Genomic DNA, 25,912 nt, shown 5'->3' with positions numbered 1-25,912 from the left:
TACTCTTGAACTTATGATTATAGAACATACAGGTCGTGGAACCTTTTGTTCCAATGTCTTCTCCAGTGTTTATTAAACCATTCAGACCCAAAGATGTTATGAAGACTAACATACAATTTATTGTGAATTGGTAGTCATTCATGTTAGATTGCTGGCTGTTGGCTGTTGGAGATGTTTCATAGTGCATATGAACTTCCATTATCAATAAGTAGTTTTTCATCATGAATTTCTAGGTTTTTGCCTTTCCAGATCTGCACAACGGGTGTAAGGCCTATTGCCACTAGCAGAAAGTGGGTGCGTAGATAAGAAGTTGGTTACTCTGTTGGTTTTATAAATGGAATTGGGAAAAAGAATTTTGATCCGTAAACTGCCGTGGATATTCCACTGGACAGTGCGTCACAACAAATCTGATAATATTATATTAAAAATCTATGATTCTACACTATTACAGTTTTATTAAACTTTAAGATTTGTAGATTTAACTGTAATTAGTGCATACATGTGAATGGAAATTATGCAGAAAAGTAGAGAACGACAAAATAAGCCCATACACACACAAAACACAAGATATGTTCTTTGGGAAACCCTTTCGGGGGAAAACCCAGCTGAAATGTGCGGTTGTTTCGCTCTTTTTCTCTGTCTAGAGAAATATGGCTGTAGGTACAAAGAAGTAATTCCTGTGGCCTGTGGGCTGCTACAGTGCACAAATCCTCTCTGTATGCTCTACCTCCTATCTCTTTGGCTATCTTTGCTGTACTATGGAACAAAATGCTTTTGAAACCTCTTCCTCCCAGTGGCCCGGTTATAACACAACCCGATAGCCTACTAGTGGTTAATTTTGACTACATCAACCCTTAACTAGAGTTACAATATAGACTCCTCTAGAGTTTTTTACATCATAATCATGTGGCTAGCCCCTTTTCCATGAATAATGGGGGCTGATGCCGCATCCTCCCGAACTATAGGTGTGAAAACAGGAAGGTCAACTTCTGAGTGTCATAAATTTTGCATACGGACTCCGATTGATGCGCTTCTTGCCAATCTGGGTCCTGCCAGTAAAAACGGTTTCATGAGTTGATTCCTCCACTTTTCCCACTCCAAATGCATCGAGATGGATGACAAACATTATAATGATATAGTAGGAAAGCCACTTGATGGAGGAGGTTGATCTTACAAATTTGACTCTTTTACAAATTTGTTTCTCAATATACAATGCCCAAGAAGGGTCTATAACATGATGACATGGACAATGACTTATAAATCAATCCTAGAAGCCTTCAATGGAGGCTCTTGACCTAGAAACAAATAAACAAAGCATGAAACCCATGCTTAAATAATTTTTCTTTTACAATAAATTTCCTTTTTTTTTCTTTTGACAAATACATTATATTATGACTCAAGTACAATTATGAAGACCGATACTAGTTACATTCTTCAACAATTCAAGCATGCAAGAAGATCCAATTAGAAGCTTGAGTTCTGATTGCAAGTTAACTGAGAATGCTACTCGTCCTCTCTCCAATCAACACTTGGAGTCTTAACTTGTTCTCTCTCCAATCAACACTAGAGACTAACTCATTCTAACTGAACTTGTAGTTGCCACCTTGTCCTGTAGTCAAACTGAAGAAGGCTCCACATAACTGAAGCTCCAACACTACGCATGCAATCTTGATGATCATTCCAGTAAACTGGAAATAAACTCATCCTAACTGAAGTCTATCTCATGAGCTCGCACTCATGCTAGAGAAAGACAAATCGAGGTCTTCACTGGCTAAGGCACAAGCTAGAAGACCTTCACTTGCTACATTTTCAACACTCCCTCTTAGCGAGGAAGGGATTCTGTACAACTCCCAACTTGTCTTTGAAGAGACGAAATTGCCTCTTGCCAATGCCTTAGTCAAGATATTTGTTGTCTGCTCCTTTGTTGGAATGTACGGTAGCTTCACTATCCCTTTCTACACACAATCCCTGAGATGATGATACTTGATCTCGATATGCTTGGAGCGATCATGAAACATTGGATTCTCAGAGAGCTTAATGCAACTCTGATTGTCACAGTAGGTTCCATCCCCTCACTGAAAAGTCCCACGAGCAACTTCCTCATCCAAATAGCCTCACACACTGCCAAACAGGCAACCATGTACTCAACCTCTGCTGAAATGAGTGCAACTGATCTTTGCTTCCTTTTGAACCAACAAACTATTGCTGACTCAATGTTGAATACGCAACCTGAAGTACTCTTCCGATCTGTGGAGCTCCCTTCCTAGTGTGCATTTGTGAAGTCCTCCAGCCTCACTCCATCAACCTGTTTGTACCATAGTCCATAATTTTCCGTGCCTTTGAGATACCTCAAAACATGCTTCACAACAATCCAATGAACTCTAATAGGATCCATCATAAACTGGCTCAATTAGTTCACTGGAAAACAAATATTAGGTCGTGTGTTGACTAAATACATCAACAACCCGATGAGTTGCCTGTACAATGTAGCATCTACTTGCTCTGCTCTGCTAGCATCCACCTTCCTCTAGTTTGTGACTAGAGGCGTGGTCATGGGCCTGCAATCCTACATATGAAACCTCCTTGAGGATCTTTGTAGTGTACTTCCCTTGCCCCAAGAAGATTTCCCCATCACCCTTCCATACCTCCAGCCTGAGGAAATAGTGCATAAGCCCCATATCCTTCATCTCAAACTCCCTTGCAAGGTCTGCCTTGCAATCTTGGATCAAGTTGTCTGCTCCAATCAATATAAGATCGTCAACATAGAGCACTGGAATGAGTGGAAGTCCTCCAAACATGATGTAGTACAGGTTGGCATCCGCCTCACTCTTAGTGAAGCCCAATCCTGAAGGTAGCTATCAATGCGAGTGTACCATGCTCTCGATGCCTGCTTGAGCCCATAAAGAGCTCTCTTCAACAAACAAACATGAGTGTCTCTGCTGAAAGCCTCAAACCCCTCCAGAGGCTCCATATAAATCTCGTCCTCAACCACTCCGTTGAGGAATGTTGTCTTCACGTCCATCTGGTGGATCTTCCACCCCATCTGAGCTGCTAGTGCCAAAATTGTCTTGATGGATGAATAACGTGTCACTGGAGCGAATGTCTCATTATAGTCGATGCCTTCAACTTGCGAGAAGCCCTTAGCCACAAACTTGGCCTTGTACTTCTCCACACTCCTATCCGCTCCATGCTGTACCTTGTACACCCAACGTGAGCCTACTATTGATTTGCCTTATGGCCGTGGCGCAATCTTTCATATATTGTTCTTCATGATGGAGGAATATTCCCCCACCATGGCATCCCTCCAAACTTGCTGAGAGGCTGCCTCCTCATAACAAGAAGGCTCTATCTCTAACAACTTAGTCATCAGTGCCATATATTTGGTTTACCTCTTTGGTTGCTTGCTCTGCTGGAACATAGAGCTATGAGTCTCAACTCGCTCCTGGGCTTCCTGAATTAACCTCTCAGCCCACTTGGCTCTCTTCCTCCCTGTGCTGGGAGTCACTGAGTGGTTGCCTCCACTCATCCTGGTCTCTCCTCCTCATTCTGTAATGATTCCTAGTCATCTTGCTGTGCGATTCGCTTGCCACCTAGTTGAGACTCAATCTGTGATCCTAGCTGAGGCTCTTGCTTGGGAGCAAGTAGGTCCTCCTTAGGTATTCCAATCTGCTCTCACTCTAAGGATGCCCTCAAAGCTCTGTCCTCCTCAAACCTCGTGCCCTGCCTGATAACTGTCTTCTTGAGTGATGGTATATACACCTTGTACCCTGAGATGTCTCATTGCAGCCCACGAAAATTCCTTTTCAACTGTAGGCTCCAGCTGCTTCTTGCTCTCTTTGGACACATGGCAGTAAACTTGTGCCAAAGATGCGTAAGTGAGAAACATCAGACTTCTTGCCTGTGAAAGCCTCCTTCGGTGTAACTCATCCAAGCACTTTGTGTGGACTCTTGTTCTGTAGAAATACTGATGTTTCACGCCTCTATCCACAAGAACATAGGCAATCCTTGGTCATACAAAATGGCCTTGGCCACTCCAACTATGCTGCGGTTCTTCCTCTCAACCACCCCATTCTGTTGAGGGTTATGGGGTGCTGTAACCTCTCTCCTAATGCCCTCCTTGGCACACACATCCCTGAAAGCATTGGAGAGATATTCTCCCCCATTGTCACTCAATGCTTTGATCTTCTTCCCGGTCTGGTTTTCTACCGAAGCCTTAAACTCTGTGAACTTGGAGACGACCTCCTCCTCCTTCTTCATAAAGAAGATCCATGTTTTCCAATAATAATTATCTATGAAAGTGACATAGTACCTATGTATTAAGAGAGATGGAGAAGAGAAGGGCCCATATACGTCTGAATGTACTAGCTCCAAAATCCCTTTGGCTTTGCTGTCTTGGCCCTGAAAAGATAACTTGGCATACTTGCCAAGTGTGCAACACTTGCGCACATCATGCTGGTCAAATACACCCTGTGGTAGTCCTATGGTTATCTGCTGAAGGATCTTCAATGCCCCATGATGCAAGTGTCCCACGCGTCTATGCCAAAGCTCCCGCACATCTCTACTCTGTGCACCTCCTACCTTGTTGCTCAAGGTTGCACATGTCTCTACCTGCAACCTATAGAGATTCTTCATCCTCACACTAATCTTCTTCACTGATCTAGAAGCTAAGTGCTTGAGGTAAGCCTTACCTTTGCTGAAGATGACATCATAACCCTTGTCCTCTAGGGTAGCCACTGAAACAAGGTTTTTCTTAAGGCCTGGAACATAGAGGACATCCCTGAGATGGAGAGAGCTACCGGACACCCTCTCAAAACTAATAGTACCAACTTCTCTATTCAAGTACTTGCCATCATCTCCTCACTCAATGTGTAACTGCATGTCCTCCTTCAACTGGCTAAAGTATTCCTTATTCCCAGTCATATGGAAGGATTCTCTAGAATCAATATACATACAATGCTGCCTACTGAGCTTGCCATGCAAGCTACCAATGAGAAATCTTTCTCGAACTGAAAAGAAAACTCATCTACCTCAACTGATGCAACTACATGATCCTTACTAGACCCCTTATTCCAATTAAGACACGTAAGTGGCATAGCGCCTAGACTCATGGCAATGGAAACACTTGATCTTGCTTAGATCTTTCTTCTTCTTCTTCTTGCCCTTTGCTTTTCCCTTTTTGCCCTTGGCTTTGCTGCCTTTGCCTGCCAGGGCAAAGTTCTCCTCGTCCTCTGTCTTTGCTGATTTTGTCTCTCTCCAAATTTATTCTTGGACACAATTTGATCACAACCTTTCCTAGCTAGGAATATTTTCTTTGCCACTGACTGCATCTTGGAAATTCTCCCAAGACTTATGAAGTCCTAGAAGCGCAAGACTCACAAGGTCATCGTCTGCTACAGTCTTTCCCACTCCAGCTAGCTCATCTTGAACCTAGGTGAACTTGGAAAGATATGTAATGATGGGCTCTGCTTTGCTCATCTAGATATTTCTTAGCTTTTGCTTCATAGCAAGCTTCCTGACATCACTAGAACCTTGATACAGATCTAAGATGGCTTTCCACATCTCATATGCTGTTTTCTTTTGATGGAGATGAGGGGTAATATGGCCTTTGAAACCTTCAAGAATGATCCTCCTTGCTTTGGTGTCATTCTTGTTTTGCTGGATCAATTGTTGGGCATCTCTAGGTGGGACTATTTGATTCTTCCTAAATTCTAGCACCCCATTATTTTCCAACACCACTGAGATATGCTTCCTCCATGAGTAGAAGTTAGAGGCTCCCTCTAAACAATGATCTGTCCTCAGTCCTTGGAACGACATACTGCTTATCCAAAAACTGATCTTCAAAACTCTAGTGCAAGTCTCCTGCTTAAACTGTGCTCTTCACTCACTGAACAATTTGGTGCTGGTCTCTACGTTGATCTCTGCTTTGATACCATGTTAATTTTACTTGAAACTCTGCAACTACTTAGATGAATTAACTGAAAACAAGGCAATTGAAAGCTGGAACCAAATTTTCTTTCACAAAGATACAAAGTTTCATAACAATTTATAACAATGGAAAATAATTGAGAGATAAAAAACACAATCACACATATTGACACATTTGTTTACCTAGGAAACCCAAATGGGAAAACTTGCTTTCTTTGTTGTGGTATTTTATTGGTTGTTCTTGAGCAATTGGATTTATTCCAAAGCACTCTGTCTCTTTGAGAACACACTTGTTCTCGTGCCTGCAAATCCCCTAATCCTTGCCCTTATTTCCTTGTGCACTGGAGCCCCTATTTCCTTACTCACTTCCTCCTATTTCCTAGCACACAAGGGAGTTCCTATTTCCTAGCGCAAATCCCCTATTTCTTTGTGCACTTGTGGCCTCCTATTTCTTAGGGCACAAGTTGCTCAAATCTGCGCACACACACAAAGAATGATCTCACAAACTTGTGATGATCCTGTGCCTTTGTCCTCCTCTATATAGACCCAATTTGAGCATGCCCAGTCCATTTAGAAGTTTGACTTTAGATTGCGAGTTAATTGGGAGTGCTACTTGTCCACTCTCCAATCAACGCTTGGAGTCTTAACTCGTTCTTTCTCTAATCAACACTGAAGACTAACTCGTTCTAACTGAAATTGTAATTGCTACCTCGTCCTGTAGTCAAATTGAAGAAGACTTCACGTAACTGAAGCTCCAACACTATGTATGCAATCTTGATGATCATTCGAGTAAATTGGAAATAAACTCATCATAACTGAAGTCTATCTCATGAGCTCGCATTCATGCTAGAGAATGACAAATTGAGGTCTTCATTGGTTAAGGCACAAGCCAAAAGACCTTCACTTGCTACATTTTCAACACAAGAGGATAAACAATTAGGGTTTATGGTGGTTTGGAAGGTGATTTCCAGATTTGAGTTCAAAGGCTCCTAGGGCTGTTCTAAAGGCTTAGGTCAACCAATATAGGTTCAAGAAAGGTCACCAAACACACACAATCAAGAAATTACACAATGCTACTGCAAACTAGCTTGTAAAATAAAAAATAGCTGCAATATACCAGTTTATCACACTAGTAATAAATAGCCCCATAATCTATGATTAAGTGAAAAATAAGGGCTATGATAACAACAAAATAGAGAATTAACTACAAATTTTTTTCAGACCTAATAAATGGCTGGAAAATGCATTAAATATGACAATTTGTATTCTAGAATATATTCCAAACACTTTCCAACCATGGGACTAAGACATCCAAGTTATTAGATGCTGAACATACAAGATTTGCTGTAATTAAACCCTTAATTATGTTAAAACACACAAAAAAATGATTTTAAAATAATAATGATTACACAAGAGAGAAGACTTGTGCCTTTTTCATTCTAGTGCATATGGAGTCAAGGATTAGCACACTTGGGAGGAAAATGGAATGGATGTTGGTTAAAAGACTAAGGGAGACCCACTTGTGTCCCTCGAAGATTTAACCTAGTCATCCTACAATCTTCAACGATAAATGAGGGAGGGATTTACAGTTAGGTCACCTCAATTTTTTTTTATGAAAAATATTGTCGAAGGAAGCTAATGAGATAAAAATATCAGCAACACTTTTGTGAATACTTAATAAACCTTATCCATCAACATAAACAAGATCAGGAAGAATAACCTAGTCAATTAGCATGCATCCATCAAAGATCACCAATAATCATCTATGAAAAGAGAAACCATCGACATCAGAAGTCCTCTAGAGAAGTTGCTCTACATTGGCCTCCATAGAGAGTTAGAGAGAAACGATAGTAATCCAAGAGAAGTGATCTCTCCACAATGTGCAATGTCTCAAATGAGGGCTACTGCTCTCCTATTTATACAAGGGAAACCAAGTGCTTGGCCTAATTAGGCTAAATCCACTAAAGGCACTATATTTTTTTAATGTCCATGATACAAGGTGGATAAATGTCAAGCCAATACCTAAAAATGCCTCTAAAATGAAATAAAATGCTAAGACACGAAAATATCCTCCAAAAGTGCTACACGTGTGAGTGTAGAAGCCTCATGAAGGTGATGTCGTCTCCACAAAGGGCTGTAAAGGCTCCAAAAGTCATGTCTCTCCCAAAACTTAAAAGTTGCAATGTACCATGGAAAGTTTATGTCTCGTCCTTGAAGGTCATGTCTCATCATCAAAAAGGTGACCAAATGCCTCCTCATCAATCTAGGTCGGCTCCACAAGTCATCATATGCCATCATCAAGGTATCACTCATCAAAGTAGCAACACCTTCAAGCTAGGGCATGATGTCACCAATGGAAAATTTGCTATGACCCTTCCAAACTACTGTGCTTTCATAACATGTCCATCATGTCATCAATCCAAGCCTCAACAATCTCAAGAAGGTGCAACATCATCAAAGGCTTCATGCCCTCTTCAAGTGATAGATCAAGCTCATTCATGCAACTTCCTAGCTCCAAGGTGCAATGTGCATGGTCCAATATGTGATGGAGTGTATCTAGCAAGTTGTCAAGTCATTACATGGTCCAATGTTCATTGGCTGCAACATTTATCATTAAGTCAAAGGGCGTGCAACATCATCAAACGTTGCTTAGAGAATCAAGTGAGATCAACCAACATGCATACAAGAGTCAATTTGACATAAAAGGTGAATCATATTCAATGCCAAAGCGACATAAGTAGATCACATCATCTTCTTCAAACTTCACACTAGCTCATGAACTTATGCGAGTTGCTAAATTTAGGTATTGGATGGTCATCGACTCTACCTATTAGGTGCTTCCAAATAACAATGAAAGAAAACACCATGGGGGGGAGGAATAGTTCCTAGGACGACCTTTCAATTGCTACGTGTATGTGGTAAGTGATATGATTAGGGGTGAACTTCATGAGTGATGTCATAGTCGTATACATGGATTATGCAAAACCAACATCCATGAGCGCCTTTCTAGAGGGAGTCCTTTCCTACTTGAGTTACCCTTTTCTTGGTACTGCTTTTTCTACCCTTTAATTAACCTTTTTACTTTTTATTGATTAGCTTGCTTTTTAAGATTCATTGGTTTTCCTTTAAATCCCCTCTTTAGTATGTGCAGTTCATTGCTAATAGGGGTCTACTTTCAAGTCCCTTTTACTTTGATATATCATGATATTCATGGGGCTATGTTAGGATATTCTGACACATAGGAAATAATTAAGTACAACTTGGTCTAGTGTATAGTTAGGTAAAGTGTGTTTCTTTAGTATGTACTTTTTGTAACTTACAATCCGATGGTCACGATATGTTTTAGACATGAAGTGATCCGATCGTTCATTCTCTCCTCGGCATTACCAACACTTGATCAGTGGCTTAACACCCGATTGGTCCATGATTTCTGTTTAAAGAGCATGGAGGGTCATTTGTTAGGTGACCGTTCACGAGAGAAGCTTATGTAATTTTTTTTTTTTTTTTTTACATTAATAAATTGTCTGAAGTGGCCGCTTTGGCTCAGGCTGTGGACTGTTTCCCTCTTTGAGGGTTTTAACCACGTCAAGAATACTAGTGTACTGATCTGTTATCTGTTTGCGAGGGCCGCATCCATTGGTGGTCCAAATCTGAAGCCGGTACAATTGCATCCGATTGTCGTTTCTTAGATCTATTGTTTTTGACCGCTTTCGGGCCGAGAGGACTGCTCTATTGTGTTAGGAGCATTTGTTCTAGTGAGGAACCCCTTTTGTTTCACACGAAAAGGTTTCCGGTAGCCCTACCTACGTCATTTTTAAGATCTAGAGGTATACAATCTTTATTTGCAGTTATAGTTATTTATCTCTCTGTTTATTTCAGTTTATAGTCCTCTATAATTTTTTATTACTTGATCTATACCTTTCATTTCTGCGTATGTTCTTTGCCCCGCGACTCTGTGCGATCTGGGCAAGCCAGAAATAAAAAGAAAGGGTTTTTCTCATGTGTATGCCCTTTTTCGTTACGCCTTAGTGTGATCTCGGAAAATCAGAAACATTGAGGAAAATATTTAGTTTTCAGCCAAATCTAACTTTAAGTCGTAAGGCTTGGATTACTTTTGCTTGTTCGTTTTGGGTTGTGTGGTTGTTTTTTTGTTTTGTAGGCAAAATGGAGTTTTCCAAGTAAGCACACACTCCAAAGCTTCAGTGAGCCAAAAAAAATCCCTTCCTCATTTCCAAAAATTACTAACCTTTTAAACTAACTCACTTGGTCCAAAGTTACTTTATGAGAATAGAGGTCTTGGGTTCAAGTCTTTCTTTTTGTTGAGTTACTTTTTCAAAAAGCACATGTAGCTTATGTTTTAAAGTTACTTTATGTAAAAGTGTTCTCACCCATTATAAAAAGTAAGTCACTTATAATTCTAAAGTCACTTTATCTTTTATTTAAGTTACAATTTAGTGGATAGTTCATAAAGTACCATTGTAAAAATGACTTTCACTTATTTATAAAAGTGGGTCACATAAAGTAATATTTTTTTTAAAGTGAGCTAATTAGATTAAGTTTGGGAAGGGGTCGATTTTTTTTATATAACATTATCATTCACTTCCCAACATTCACGTAGTTCGTCGGCATCTTCAACAATTTTTCTTCAAAAAGCCATAAATTCTTCATCCGGAAGTCATGAATCGGCCTAATTTTTCGAGATCTTTCCTTTGGAACACAAAGTTTCAACATCTACAACTTCAGTTTCTTTTAAAATGGAAAGTCCATGCCTAGTTATTCTTGACAGCACCAACTACTTCCAATGGCTATCCTACATTGTGGATTTACTTAGAAGTAAAGGTCTTTATAGAATAGCCTTAGGCCAAGAGTCTAAATCTAAAGATAAAGATAAACAAGCCAAATGGGAAAATAAGCAAGATCAAGCACGTGGGTTGATAGTGTTGAAGAATCTAGGGCATTCATAAAATACAATGATTCTTCATTACATGATAACAATTTGTAAAGTATTTATACAATTTATCTTAGCTTGATGTTTCCATTATTATTAGTGTGTGTATGTTAGCTTCATCAAACTGCTATCAAGACAAAAGAGACAAGAACACAAATATTTGGCTTTCTTCCAGGGCCAAAACCTCTCCCTCTTGGAGAGGAAAACCCATGCAAAATTCTTCTTATAGAGATTCCACAGGCGACATACCAAGACCAAGACATCAATCTTCTTCCTTGCCGTGTTGAGATCATCATCACTGCTGCACTACTGCATCATTGATATCTTCATTTCTGCTGCCATCATTGATCACTTCATTGCTACACCATGACTGTCCCTTGAAATTGCTGCAAAGGTGATCTCTGCATTTTCAACGAGATCATGATCTTACACGAACTGGATCATGACTTTATCCTTGTCACAACTTCTTCCATTATGCCGAGAATATAACCATCACTGTCATTGCTACAACAACACTTGACACTGCTTGAAACCCTCATCACTGCACCTCTATATACCTGGACTTCAGAATTCTTTTCAACATGATGATATATACATATGCCGAGACTGAGATCTAGGATCATTGCGATATCTATTAAGTTGAGACAGTGAGGATAGTAAGGGTTCTGAAATCCTTCCCATCATATACACATACCTTGACTGCTGTGAGGTAGATCCACTGAGATTGTGATCTTACCTTCTAACTAGGCCGAGACTGTGATCTTACCTTCCTTTCATCATGCCAAGATTGTCATGCTCCTTCATTGTTATGGATCCGAGACTGATCATATTGTTACTGTTGATACTGCGGCTTACCAGGACTATGGAGATATTCTTATGCCGAGGTTAACTATCCATTCGAGGTCCTGTCTGCTCCTCCATGCATCCGAAGTGTAGCTTGCCTGCACCTAATACCCATCCGAGGTGCAGTCAAGCCCTTCCTTGTATGCCTACTTGTAGTGTGGATCTGCTCCTCCATTCTCATGTGAAATTTCAGAGAAAGAACCCGAGATCTGTCTCTTCTTATTTGCGGAGACCTGCACCCATCTTCACGAAGTTTCAGAGAGAAATGCGAAACTGTGATCTGCGTTTTGTGGATACCTTGACAGGGTATTTATAGTGGTGAGCCACCTATATTTGAGCCGACATGAACCCATGAACCGTCATGACTATTTCCTTGAGCCGACATGACTTTCATTTATTTAATTAATTCTATTTGGAGCCGACATGAAGAATTTCTTCTTGTTTTCACTTGCAGACTTCTTGGAGGATTATGCTTGGTCTTTGGAGGGCTTCTTCACAACTTTGTGGACTTGTATACATTTACATAAACTCATGAAGAGTTTCTATACATATGACATGACTCTTTGACATATAAATAAATTCTAAAGACATCAAGTAGAAGTCTTTCACCTAGTGACACTTCTTGCTCATGAAACCCATGTAGCAAGGCATACAAAAATATTTATTTCCTTTTATTACATCATTTACAAAGATCATGTCATTATGAAGACCGAACCTAGTTACACTTTCTTCAACAGATAGGGATGTTTATTTCTCCAGACCTTAGATTCCATATCGCAGAAATTGATACCCCCGATGAAGCAATGAAACAACTCAATAAAATTTTTGGAATTAAAAATGAAATTAGAGCCCATCAACTCGAAAATGAGTTGCTTACATTGGACTCCAATAATTTTTCTTCCATTGAAGATTTTTTGTCCAAGTTCAAGACCCTTAGACTTCTCTTGGAAGGTGTTAAGGTTAAGAAAGAAGATGGTAGCTTTATCTATTCCATTCTTACTAAGTTAGGACCAACCTACTTTGTGTTTATTTTCACCTTCCATTCTACTAGAGAAGCCTTTATTTCTCAAGGACAAGACTACAAGCCCCCCTCTTTTGATGCCTTTTGTGATTCTTTAATAAGAGAGCAAGAAAAACTCTTACATCTTGGTCTTCTTAATACTGGAACCTCTTTTAAAAAAGCCTTAGCAACCCAGTAACAACTAAGTTCAAAGAATGGTAAGAAGCAACATCCTAAAAAGAATGGTCCTAAACCAAACAAGGGTTCTATGCAATTTCAGTCTCACAACGAAAAATCAACTCAACAAAATGATAAGGCAACTAAAAACAAAAGGAAGAAGACTGATAGACATTGCAACTTTTGTAATCGTGATGGCCACTTAGAATCCAAATGCTTTAAGAAGATGGAAGCCTTGGAAGCAACAATGAAGAAGCATAACATCCATTTGGAGCACTCTTCAACTTCAACTTCAACTTTCAGGAATAACACTTTCTGCATGTGGTTGTCAAGCATTTCGGTCTAGTTATGCACTAAATGTATCTTCTTTTTCTCATTCTCATAAGGGGTTCATTGATTCTAGAGCTTCTTATCACATGGCCAAAAACAAAGCCATGTTTTTTTCTTTAAATGATTGTAACACGAAAAATATATATGTTGGTGATGATAGATCTCTTAGCATTGTAGGGACTAGAACTATTCATCTAGACAATGGTCAATTTAATGATGTATTATGTGTTCCTACTTTATCCTGCAACCTTCTATTTGTATATCAGATAACTCATTCAGGTGAAGGTAAAACTGTTTAATTTTCACGTCATGATGTTGTAATTAAGGACCTAAGAGATCCTAGGTAGATTTTAGCTACTGACATTGCTCATGATTCTACAAGGTTGTATAAGTTTAACAACTTTGGGTCATCAACTCTTCCCTCGGGATTTGTTGCTCATAATGATGAAGTGAGCAAACTTTGGCATGAGCGATTTGGTCACTTAAACTATCGCTTCCTTCAAAATCTATGTAAAGGAAATATGGTGGCAGGTCTTCCTATAGTATCTTGCAGGGATGGTGTTTGTTTCAGATGTGTACTTGGAAAACATGATTGGGATAGTTTTGAAACATGTGCCTCTTGGCACGCCTCAACCCCTTTACAACTTGTGCATAGTGATTTATGTGGTCCACTTCCAGTTATTTCATTCTCTGGCTACAAGTATTTTTTAACTTTCATTGATGATTTCTCCAGACGCACTTGGGTATACTTCTTAAAACTCAAGAGTGAAGTCTTTAACATGCTCTTGGCCTTTAAGGTCTTTGTTGAGAAACAATCTAGACATCAAATTCTTAAGCTAAGATCTAATAATGGCGGAGAATATGTTAACAACAAATTCATCAACTTTTGCACTGAGCGTGGAATTCAATTGCAACATACTTTTTCAGATACTCCACAGCAAAATGGTGTAGTTGAAAGGAATAATCGCACCTTAAAGGAAATGGCTAATTGTATGCTTCAATCTAAAGGACTTAGTCTTAATTTTTGGGCAGAAGCAATTAACTGTGCAAATTACATAGTAAATCACACTCCTACTAAGTTTTTAAAGAGTATCACTCTAGAAGAAGCATGGAGCTCAATTAAACCAGATGTAAGTCCCTTTCATGTTTTTGGAAGTGAAACATGGGCCCATATTCCAGATGAGAAACGTAAAACCTTAGAACCTAAGAGTGAAAAATGTATTTTTGTTGGATATTCTAAAGATGTCAAAGGATATAGACTTCTTCAACCTAAATCCAAAAATGTTATCATTAGAAGAGATGTAAAGTTTGCTGAAAATATATCGGCCTATGAGCCTAGTTCGGCGAATGTGCCAGCTCTCTCTGTCCCTTCTACTTCTGAAAATATTTCTTCTTCAGATGATGGCAGCGAGGATGACAATCCTCCCCCACCTTCTCGGGATCCTCATTCAACTCATCAGCTTCCAAAATGGGTCCGCGCTACTCGGGATGTAGCAGGTGCTCTTGCAGGTGATCCTACAGATCAACGTTGTACATGTTCTCAGTTTGATAGAGCCTCTTCTTTACTGGCTCAAGCTTCAGCGAATTATGATCCCGACACCTTTGTAAAAGCTTTAGGCCATCCAGATTTGGACACAACGATGAATGAAGAATATTGTTCATTATTAGCAAATGATACATGGGACCTTGTTCCTCTTCAAAAGGGGCGAAAACTTGTTAGATGCAAATGGGTTTACAGAACCAAGTTTGGACCAGATGGAAAAGTTGATAAACATAAAGCTCGTCTTGTTGCTAAGGGTTTTTGACAAGTTGAAGGCATTGAATATACTGAAACCATCTCCTCTGTTGCTAAAATGAACTCTATCCGCCTTGTTCTTTCCGTTGTTGCCTCTTTCAAATGGGAAGTCCATCAGATGGATGTTAAATCCGCCTTCTTGCATGGGGACTTGCATGAAGAAATCTACATGAAACAACCTCCTGGCTTTATATAAACAGCTAAGTCACCTGACACGGGGATTCGGGACACGTAGGATTCGAGATTCGTGGTTTCGGATTCGGACACGTTGACCCCCCGGAACAGGACACGTTAGGATTCGTTATATGTTATTTTGTATAAAAAATATATATATATATATATATATATATTTGAAAAACATATATATATTAAAATTTAAAGATTAGACATTTCTTACACAACTTTTAATTAATGATACAAATTTATTGATTTCAAACATCGATCTTCATCTATAGCTATTAGCATGCATAGTACATACAAAATTCAAATAAATGTCAGTGGTACTGGTCACATAAATGATAAATCTATTAAAAATTTAAATCATGATTCTTAATTCATAGAATCATAACTGAAAGACAACTTACAACTACAAGATAGTAAGATAAACCCATTGACAACTGTAGTTTTCTCATTAAGTCATCAAATCAAAATGTGTTACATAGGTAGTGTTGTTGCAATGCCAATGGCAAATAGAAATAGAAAATATAAAACAACTACAGGTATACAAGCCTCAAGGCATCAATCAGCATCACAATCAGTATCACTGTCCTCATCATCATGGTCCCCACTGCTCTCCTCTGCATCCTCCTCCTCCCCTGTATCCATAGTCGCCTCTGCATTTGCTGGTGTGGAGGTTGACCCCTTTAAGTCATCAAATCTAACAGGCTCTAGCACTGGATCATTGAGATCCATGTTGGCCAATGCCAACTCAACAGTGGTGTCCAGACCCATATCATCAGGAAAGACATCCCACATCTTTGTCTTTCCCCTCAACCACTCTTCCCTCTGCCTGTAAATAAGACGAAGGTTGGTGTGCACATACACCATTGTCTCTGCCCTGGACTGCTCAAGCCTGCTTTTCTTCACATTATGCAAATTCCCATATGTGCTCCAATTCCTCTCGCAACAAGAGGATGAAGTCACCTGAGAGAGGAGCCTCATGGCTAATTGCTGAAGAGGAGGGCTTGTTGCCCCATGATTTGCCCACCAAGAATAGGGCTTCTTAGCCCCCCTGTCTCTAATCACATCATAACCTCCAAATCGACCACTGCCAGTGGAAAACTCTGCAAAGGCATCCTCCACCTCAGCAAGCAATGCACTATCCTGATAAATCCGCCTGAATGCCTCTTTCCTCCCCTGTGAGATTTCACCATCCATGTGAGGAGGGAATCTGCGGGAAGGTCCACCATTCAGCCACTCATGGCTGTAGTATTTGGGGTTCAATGAGTGAGCCAAACAATGTAAAGGTGTACAATTCTTGTCCCATCTGCTGACAAGAATATCATGTATGGTATCGCAGAAGGCCTCTGGTGATGTCTCATACTCGGGGCACTCACTCTGTAGAATAATGCTCCTCACAGACTCAATCATGGAATCCCATCCCTCATAAACCTCTCCTAGGATGGGTTTGTCTGTATCTGCAACTCGAAGCAAAGAAATGATAGGGTCCATGATCCGAATAGTCAGATCTACCCTCTCCCACCAAGCATCGTCTAGCACTGTGTCCTTCACTCTTTTAGAGGTTGCCTGATCCATCTTTCTCCAAAAAGACCAAAACTCAGAAATAACCATGGACCCAAGAGCGGTCTTGACCTCCCCCAACCTCTTCAACATCATGAATGAAGATGCAAACCGTGTATCAACAATCTTCAACAATGGTAGATTGCTGTACTCCTTGTAGATAGTGAGGGCATTTGTATGATTTTGCACAAAGTCACGGATATGTCTTGCATCCTCAATAATGCTTCCAATCCAAAGCACATCAGAAGCAATGGATTTCAGTGCTAAGTTCAATGAATGGACAATGCAAGGTGTCCAAAACACTTGTGGATATTTAGCTTCCACAATCATGCCAGCAGCCTTGCAAACAGGTGCATTATCTGTAATGATTTGCACACAAGAATCAACACCTACATCTTCAACAACTTTAATAAATAACTCACCCATAAATTGTGCATCCTTGTATTCGCCAAGTGTATCCACTGCTTTCATGAAAACTGGACCATTCAAGGAAGACACCATGAAGTTGATGATTGGGTGTCGTGCTGGATCTGTCCATCCATCAGAAACAATGCTAACCCCAGATGTTGGCCATGATGCTACAATAGGCTCAAGCATTTTTTGCACCTCTTTTTTTGCCTTCGTCAACAATGTGGTTCTCAGCTTCTCTAACCCAGGAGGCACATACCCTGCTGGAGCCCCTTGAGTTAGAGCTCGGCACATCTCAACAAATAAAGGTGAACGTGCAACATTAAATGATATGAAGTTTTGATAGAAGAAGAAGGCAATGGTGAGATCAAGCTCTTCCCGTCTCTCTTTTTGGAAAATCTTGTCCATTGGACCAAGCGCTCTTCTTTTTGATGCTTGTCCCCCAGTAGAAGTAGAACTCTCAAATGGAAATTTGGTGGTGGCTTTCCTCAAAAATGTAAGGGGGTCTTCATTCTTGGATTTTTTTGATTTTGAAGCCAGTGCCACATGTTCCATACCAACATTGGCCTCCTTTTCCAATTCTTTTCTCTTTTGTGAAGTAATAGCTCTACAAGATCCAATCCCACAACCAGGTAAAGCCAACAAATGTGATTTCACACGGTAATATGTGCTTTTGAAAGAAATGTTACAAAAGTTGCATTTCCATTGCACATTGCCTCCTCCCTTTCCCTTGTTGTCCGGCCCATCCTCTCTTGTGACATATTTCCACAATGGATATTTATCATTGTCTTTAAGTCCTCTTCCCTCAACATTACTTGCAGCAGACTCTGATGATATTGGGGGAGGAGGGGCATCTCTACCCATGACATTCTTGCCCTTCCTTTGCCCCCTAACTGCTGCCTTTGATTGAGCCATGAACACTGTTACCTGTAAAAAAAATGAACAAAGCATGCACAAATTTGTAAATAAAAAATCATATACAAACTGCTGTAAAAAATGCAAAAAAATGGAGGTGAAATGCTAGTCTTAGAACAGAGACAGTTTTAGCATGTCTTTTGGAAATTCAAGGTTGCCAGAGTATTCTGAGAAATTCAAGGTTACAATACACATAATTAAATAGATTCCACTGTCCAGATATAAAGTTATTTGAATTTCATTACAAATCGACCCCATTCATAACAACCGCAGGGTCCATACTATTATAAATTGGTAGCTATTCAGGTTCAGAACAGTCTGGCATGTTTCATGCAGGTTAACTTTCAAAAGCATGGCACCGGATTAACCTTTCACTTTCAAAATTCAGGCATAGCCGCATAGGTTAGTTATCTGAAGTCTGGTATCAAACATAATGAGCGCACTTCTTGGCAATGTGTAGTTTGAATGGATATGAACACCGGGTTTTAAACTTTTACCAAGTCAAGTCATTGTTCAGTCATTGATACAGGCAAGTGCATTTAATTAGCATTGAGCGGTCAATGATGGCATCGAAGGCCTGTCTTGATTTATTTAAGGAAATGTTACAAGGCATAGCGAGGCATGGAGACCATTTTGCTATACAGTCCACTGTTCTGGGATATACTGATGACGAGATACAATTTAAAGATTGAGTTTGGAATTCATTTTGAGTTGGTGAACTGATGGACAGCACGAGGGGCCATAATGTAAACCGTTAAATTTTAATGGTTCACCACCCCATTCATTAGTTTATGGAAGAAATTGCATTCTACAAACACTGAACAGTGAGATCAGAAATGCTGCAAATGCACTTACCTGGTGGACCGGTGGTCGATTCTCCTTGCTGAATGCTATACTCCCTGCTGCAACAACACAAATCACTTGCACAGCACAAATCACTTGCCAAATGAAAATATTAATGAGCAAACACGCCCTTTTCATACCTGCGCTGAGCTTAGCGAGTCCTGGAAACAGGACACGATTCCCAAAATCACGCTTTTGAAAATCGTGACACGACCTCGGATTCGACGAGTCAGAAAAGGACACGACGTGTCATATGATTTGGACACGAATCCGGATCGAATCGTGTCGGATTCGCTGGATTCGGGATTCGAGGGGCCTCTAAGGCGAATCCAGTTATCTAGATAAACAGACTCGAGCCTTGCATGTCGGCTTAAGAAATCCCTTTATGGTCTCAAGCAAGCCCCTCGGGCTTGGTATGCCAAAATGGATAACTTTCTTTTAGATATTGGCTTTTCTAGGTGTCATTCTGACAATACTGTCTACACCAAGAAAGTGGGTAAGTCTTTTATCATTCTTGTTCTTTATGTTGATGATCTTATCCTTACTGGTAGTCATCCCAACCTTATAAACCATGTGAAGTCCAGCCTTAAAAAGCAGTTTGAAATGACAGAATTAGGACATTTGCATTATTTTCTTGGTCTTCAAGTCTTGCAATCCAAAGAAGGTATTTCCCTTTCCCAGTCCAAGTATGCGTGTGATCTTCTACACCACTTTCACATGGAAGACTCTGAGCCAACCCCTTCTCCCTTTCAGTTTGGAGCCAAACTTTCAGTCACTTGTACTTCCCTTAAAGTTGATGCTACCTTATACTATCAGCTTGTTGGAAAACTTTTGTACCTGTCCTGACCTTTCCTTTGCTGTTGGCCTTGTTGCTCGGTTTATGCAAAACCCACATGAAAGTCATTGGAAAGCAGCTAAAAGAATACTTCGTTATGTTCGAGGTACAGTTCAGCTTGCGATTCATTACAGTTCAGAAGCATCTCCTTTATTGGTTGGTTTTGCTGATTCTGATTGGGCTGGTGACCCTGATGATTGGAAGTCGACTGCAAGTTATGTCTTCACTCTTGGTTCTGGACCTATTACATTGGCTTGCAAGAAATAGAGTGTCATTTCTCTTTCTTCAGCAGAAGCAAAGTATCGTGGTGTCGTTGAAGCTAGTAAGGAAGCCTTGTGGCTTTGTCAGATCCTGTGAGAGTTTGGTTTTCAACAACAACATTCGACTACACTTTGGCGTGATAAGAAAAGTGCCATTCAACTATGCAAAGATCCAGTCCAACACCAACATAACAAACGCATTGAACTACACATGCACTTCATCGGAAAGCTTATTCATGACCATGTTCTTGAAGTGCAATATTGTTCAACCGATGATCAAGTTGCATACATCTTTACAAAGGCTCTCACAGAGGTGAAGTTTACTAAACTTCGATCTATGGTTGGAGTTTAGGAAGTTGTCACTAATGGGGGATAGGCTCTAATGCCTCCTTCCTTCTCTTATTGTGTCATCTTTGTACATCCTTCAATCCTATCCCAAGTTGTTCTTAAGGGGGTATGTTAGGATATTCCGATACATGGAAATAATTAAGTACAACTTGGTCTAGTGTATAGTTAGGTAAAGTGTGTTTCTTTAGTATGTACTTTTTGTAACTTACAATCTGATGATCACGATATGTTCTAGACATGAAGTGATCTGACGGTTCATTCTCTCCTCGGTATTACTGACACTTGATCCGTGGCTTAACACCCGATTGGTCCATGACCTCTATTCAAAGAGCATGGAGGGTCATTTGTTAGGTGATTGTTCATGAGAGAAACTTATGTAATTTTTCTTTCTTTTACATTAATAAATTGCCTAAAGTGGCCGCGTTGGCTCAAGCCATGGACTGCTTCCCTCTTTGAGGGTTTTAACCATGTCAAGAATATTGGTGTACTGATCCGTGATCTGTTTGTGAGCAGTGTCCTTTGGTGTATTATCTAAGGAACTTACCCTGTAAATTCCTACAGGCTAGGGCGATGGCTTCACATGAGGGTGTAGAGCTCAATCTAACTTGCCTTTTGACTATGTTTCATCTCTTTCCTTTATTTTGCATATTAGCATTTGACACAAGCTCTTTTATTCTTTCTTGCAACAACATCAACCTTTGGGCATTTCCAAGCCCCTTTTCTCATAGAATGAGACAAACAAGGAACTAGTACGAGCAATTGACAACAACCAACTCAAAAACAAGGAGAAAGAAGGGAAGGATAAATAGAAAGTGTTAAATATGGAGGGATATAAACACGTCATCTCTATCTAGGCCTCCTATTCTTGCTCCTCCAAGACATGGAAAGAAAAGCCCCAAGGTGTTTACACTTGACTAGAATGAATCGATGACTACAAAGGTGAAGTAAGGAAACAAGCAGAACTTCCAAGAATCATTGTTCATTATTGGCCTTCAACCCTTGATCCTTAAATGCCTAATACCTCTAATGTAAACACTTCATATGAAAGAATAGATAATGTACCTCATGTATATTAAAACACCATCATCATATGAGTATGTTGATCAGGTGAGTGGGCTAAGCATGATATATGTATAAGAGGCATGCAAGGGGTTGCTGTATTTGGAGAATGCTAGTCATCATCTCTACAACTTGGATCATAGAAGAATGATCTTTGCTGTTGAGAGGTGAAAAACATGGGTGGCCGCTAAGCTGGAATCCACATCATAGGAGAAATTTTTTCTCAGAGGGTTACCCATGTACATGGATGGGTAACATCTAGCTCCAACTTGGGGACATGTGCCCACCGTGGAGCACATGATTTATGTGATCACCATAGAGTGCATGAGAACCTCAACATCTTTGGTACTTCAAGACCTATAACTTGCATCATTGTAACAATATTGCTAGATTCTAAAACAAAGTCATTAGTACAAAAGTAATAGGGTGATATAGTCACCCTGGAATATGAAAGGTTATAAAACTAAATGTAATAAGTAGCTCCTAAGCTACCATTCTTTTCTACCTTTTATAGAGTAAACAAAGATTCATAAAAATCAACATGATAGGAAAACAAGGATGCTAAATCAAGATGCATAATGGAGAACTTACCTAATCCTAATCTAGCTTATCACCTAAAGGGTAACAAGTGCCAATATAAGGTCTAAGAAGTTGACCTCTAACTAGCAAGGGGAACTTCACTGATGCTAAATCAAGATGCATAATGGAGAACCTACCTAATCCTAATCTAGCTTATCACCTAAAGGGTAACAAGTGCCAATATAAGGTCTAAGAAGTTGACCTCTAACTGGCAAGGGGAACTTCACTCCATTAAGGTTGGATAAGTAAAAATAATCAATTCCAAGCTTTCCATGGATCTTGTATGGATGAGGATCACTTTCAACAAGAACAAGGTCTCCTTTTTCTAAATCCTAAACTTTTATATTGTGATCAAAGAATTTTTTAGACCTATGTTTTCATCTTCTTACTTTCTAATCAGAAGTAATTCCCTTAGAGTTCTTAACAACATCAATTGTATTTGCAAGTTTATTATGCATACATGGTGATAAAACATCATCATTTATATGGCATATGTTACCCTCATTCTCGACATTGGTCTTTTCCTTCCATCTTTCATCATTCATGATCTTTATAGGACCAAAGTGTTGCCAAACAATTTCAAGGTTTAAGGTTTCAAATTGCTCATTTTCATCAACTTCCTCCCCTTGGACAATATGATCAATACTTTCCTCATGGGAAAAAGGGTAAGTGGAATAATCCTAAGAATAGTCTTTCATTGGTGTCATTGAATTAATAAATGTATGTTGATTCACAATTTCTCTACCAATGCTTGATATCTGATCTATAAATTCCTTGAGATCTTCAACTTAAAATTTCACAATGGGCTCCCTATATAGGATAAATGGTTTTCCATTAGGGGTAGGGATAGTGGGATAAGGCAAATCCATTTATAAATTTCCTCCCAAGGAGTTCTCATGTAGATTAGAATGCATTTGGGCTAGACTTTTCTTTCTGTATGGATTTATTACTTTTATATAAAACATGGGTGATACCCTACGCCTAGTGCACATGCTCCCAAATAGGTTTCTTTAATGTGTTGGTAATAGGTTTGTGGTCCCAGGAGATTGTTGGAGTTCTCATGAAATCCACATTCGAGTATGTGGATCATGTGTTCTTATGGTGAGCCCATGTCCTAGTTGGAGCGAGCCGATAGGAGAATTTTTTCTCCTACCATCTATTCTAGCAAGCAGCTAGCAACCCCTGACAACCACTAGCAGTGGATGATGATGTGCCATTCATTTCTCCGCCACCTGCATCAGTCATATGTTTCCTCATCATTTAGTAAGAGCGCACATTGGGAGGTGGACTTTCGATCAATAGGTACTTCATTTATTTTGCAATTAGGTGCTTATGCTTGTTTGTATTTGGGCATTTGACATGGATTATGTGGTAACTTGGAAAGAAGAGGGGTTTTGACCGTCATTTTGTTCCCTCACCTCAAATGGTGGGTTAATTTTTCATCCTAGTCCAGTGGGACCTCCCCTAATGGCCCAATGGGTATAGGAGGGGCACTACTTGGGAAACCCTGATTGAGATAGCGTAGTCCCATCTCTCTCCACTCCATACTTACCACTTTCCATCTTACATTACGAGCCCTATATTCCACCTCCCTTCGTCGGGTTCAACTAACCATTGGTTTTTAGGATTTGGCACCAAACATCCTCATACCTGGGTAGGGCCCAAAACTTGGCCTTGGGAGGTTGATGTAGCTAAAAGAACAAGAAAAAGCGTATCATGGTTGTTGTCGCACAAAATGTCTAGGCATCATGATAATGACTTAGATTGGGGGCTGTCACTCTCATCCCCAATCTCTCTGTTTGAGTTGTCTCCCAATAGAAAACTAAGGGGGGTAGACCCTATGGAAATGGAATGAGGGAAGATTAGTTGGGAACCAACCAATTTTGGAGACACAACTAAGCAACCAATACTTGTTTAGATTGCGCAAGATTTTGAAGGATTCAATTTGATTCGAGGAAAATGATACCAGTGCCCTGTGGAGTCAACTATCTTGCGAAGGAAATAAAGTCCAAGTAATGGATGAGAAACTGCTACTGAATGATTCAACTATCTTATATGCAAATGCAAAACTTAAAGCTATGTGAAATGTAGGGACTTGGTTAATTTTAGTTAAATTCCTGTTCTAAGTTTGATCTCTTAATGTTTCTATCGACCAAGCTTATGCTTGGAAGTAAAAATTTAATGTGAAAGAACTAGCTTAGTATGCAAATACGAAGTGAAATGATGTGATGGCGAAAGGAGGGCCTATAATATGAGTTATTCTGAGGTATATCTTGAGTGTTTTTTAACTTAACGCTTAGAAAAATGATCTTAATGTGAAAACAAATACTTACACCAACAATGTAAAATATGAAGTCTGCACAAGTAATTACTGAAAACACAATAGGAAACCAATGTAAAATGTTGGAAATAAAATGCTTTATATTCAGAAATCCATTTGTATGAGGTACTCTGTTGATTTGAGGTAGCATCGGATGTGCTCTAGCCATGAAAATTGGTGGAGGCTAAAGCACATAAGATCTCCAAGACCCAGAAATGGTTTGGACAGATTGTGCCCAGTTTGGGAGATATTAAAATAATTAATATTTTTAATGGAGTTCCTAAGTCTAAACTTAGGAAAAATAAAATATTAATGGGTATTAATATGAAGCTGGGTTAGAAGGTTCCAAAAGTCATGGCTCAAGCCAAATCTAATCTTAGCTGTTGATTAGAGATTTAATTCCGGCTGTTGATGGACCAATGAGAAAAGTATAAGAAGAGGCTTGAGGGTCAGTTGGAAAAAAGACACTAGAGTGATCAGTAATTCGATTTTCTAGAGTGGGGTTTGCTAAGAAAAGTTGAATTAGTGATCAGTTTGCAGTGAGGGGCAGTGAGTACGAGGCAGAGAGGCAGGGACAATACTGGGAGACCAGCACAGAAGCAGAGAGAACAAGAGCAGCAGCCAGTCTAGACTATGCAGAGCCCAACAGAGGTAGCGCAAAGCCTAGACAGAGAGACTGCGTCATCCACGCAGAGTGCAGAGGGAGTGACGCAAAGGCTCCCAGAGGCTGCACAGTGCCTCAAAGGGCTGACGCAAAGGGTCTTGCGGCTGACGCAGGTCAGCAGAGGGCTGACGCAGTGGCCAGAAGGGCTAGCGCTGAGCTTTAGTTGTGTTGGAGAGGGTTTCGTGGGACAGGTTTTCTGAATACCTGTTTCCGGATAGTCGTGTATTTTTCTCTGTCGGGTGAGCTGGTTAAGCACCCAGTTGTACTCAGATAGACTGCATAATAATATAACCCTCTGAATAGCTGCACTGGTTTTCCCGCATTGGGTTTTTCCGGGGACATTGGTCCAAAAATAACGGTGTCACTTGTGTGCTTGTTTTCTTTCAGTTGATGATCTGTAGATGTTGTCATTGTATTGTGTTTATTTCGGTATTTAAATGTTTTAAATAACTTGTTCGAATTTAAACAAGTAGAATAAATAAACCAGCAGAATACAGATTAAATTCTTAACAGATAGACTTAGGAATTTCAACATGGTATCAGAGCGTGGTTGCGGATCACAAGAAAACTGAAGGCATTAGCTTAGCAGAGTATTTGTAGCAGATTCAACTATCCCGAGTGACAGAGTTGATCCTTGCAGAAAGCGACAGAGGAAGGAGTGACGCAGAGTGATTGCGTCATCAATCTGGGCCAGGGAGAGGCAACGTAGAGGCTGAGGAGGGCAGAAACAGGCTCACACAGAGGCCAGGTGGGCTGACACAGTTGGCTGAGGGAGCTGTTTTGCCGGTGCTGGGATTGCACAGAGCCAAGAGGCTCAATCCTTTAGTTGTTGGGGCATAGGAGGTTGTGGGTAGTTTGCAGAGCGAAGTTGGTGGGGTACTGTGGTTAGAATAGTATCTAACAGGGCAAGACCAAGGTGGAGG

At 40.0% G+C, this 25,912-nt stretch overlaps 1 protein-coding gene across 2 annotated transcripts in view; it reads left to right on the top strand.

The window, feature by feature from the left end:
* Positions 1-25,912, top strand: part of LOC149263398 (uncharacterized) — a 110,465-nt gene that overhangs the window by 9,321 nt on the left and 75,232 nt on the right. The window lies entirely within an intron of this gene.

The sequence above is a fragment of the Pinus tabuliformis genome, chromosome 6 (assembly GCF_031772625.1).
Source record: "Pinus tabuliformis cultivar Carrire ecotype Pingquan chromosome 6, CPIR1, whole genome shotgun sequence".
Classification (NCBI taxonomy): Eukaryota; Viridiplantae; Streptophyta; class Pinopsida; order Pinales; family Pinaceae; genus Pinus; species Pinus tabuliformis.
Note: the sequence above shows the minus strand (reverse complement) of the source record. Positions and strands in the feature narration are given on the sequence as shown.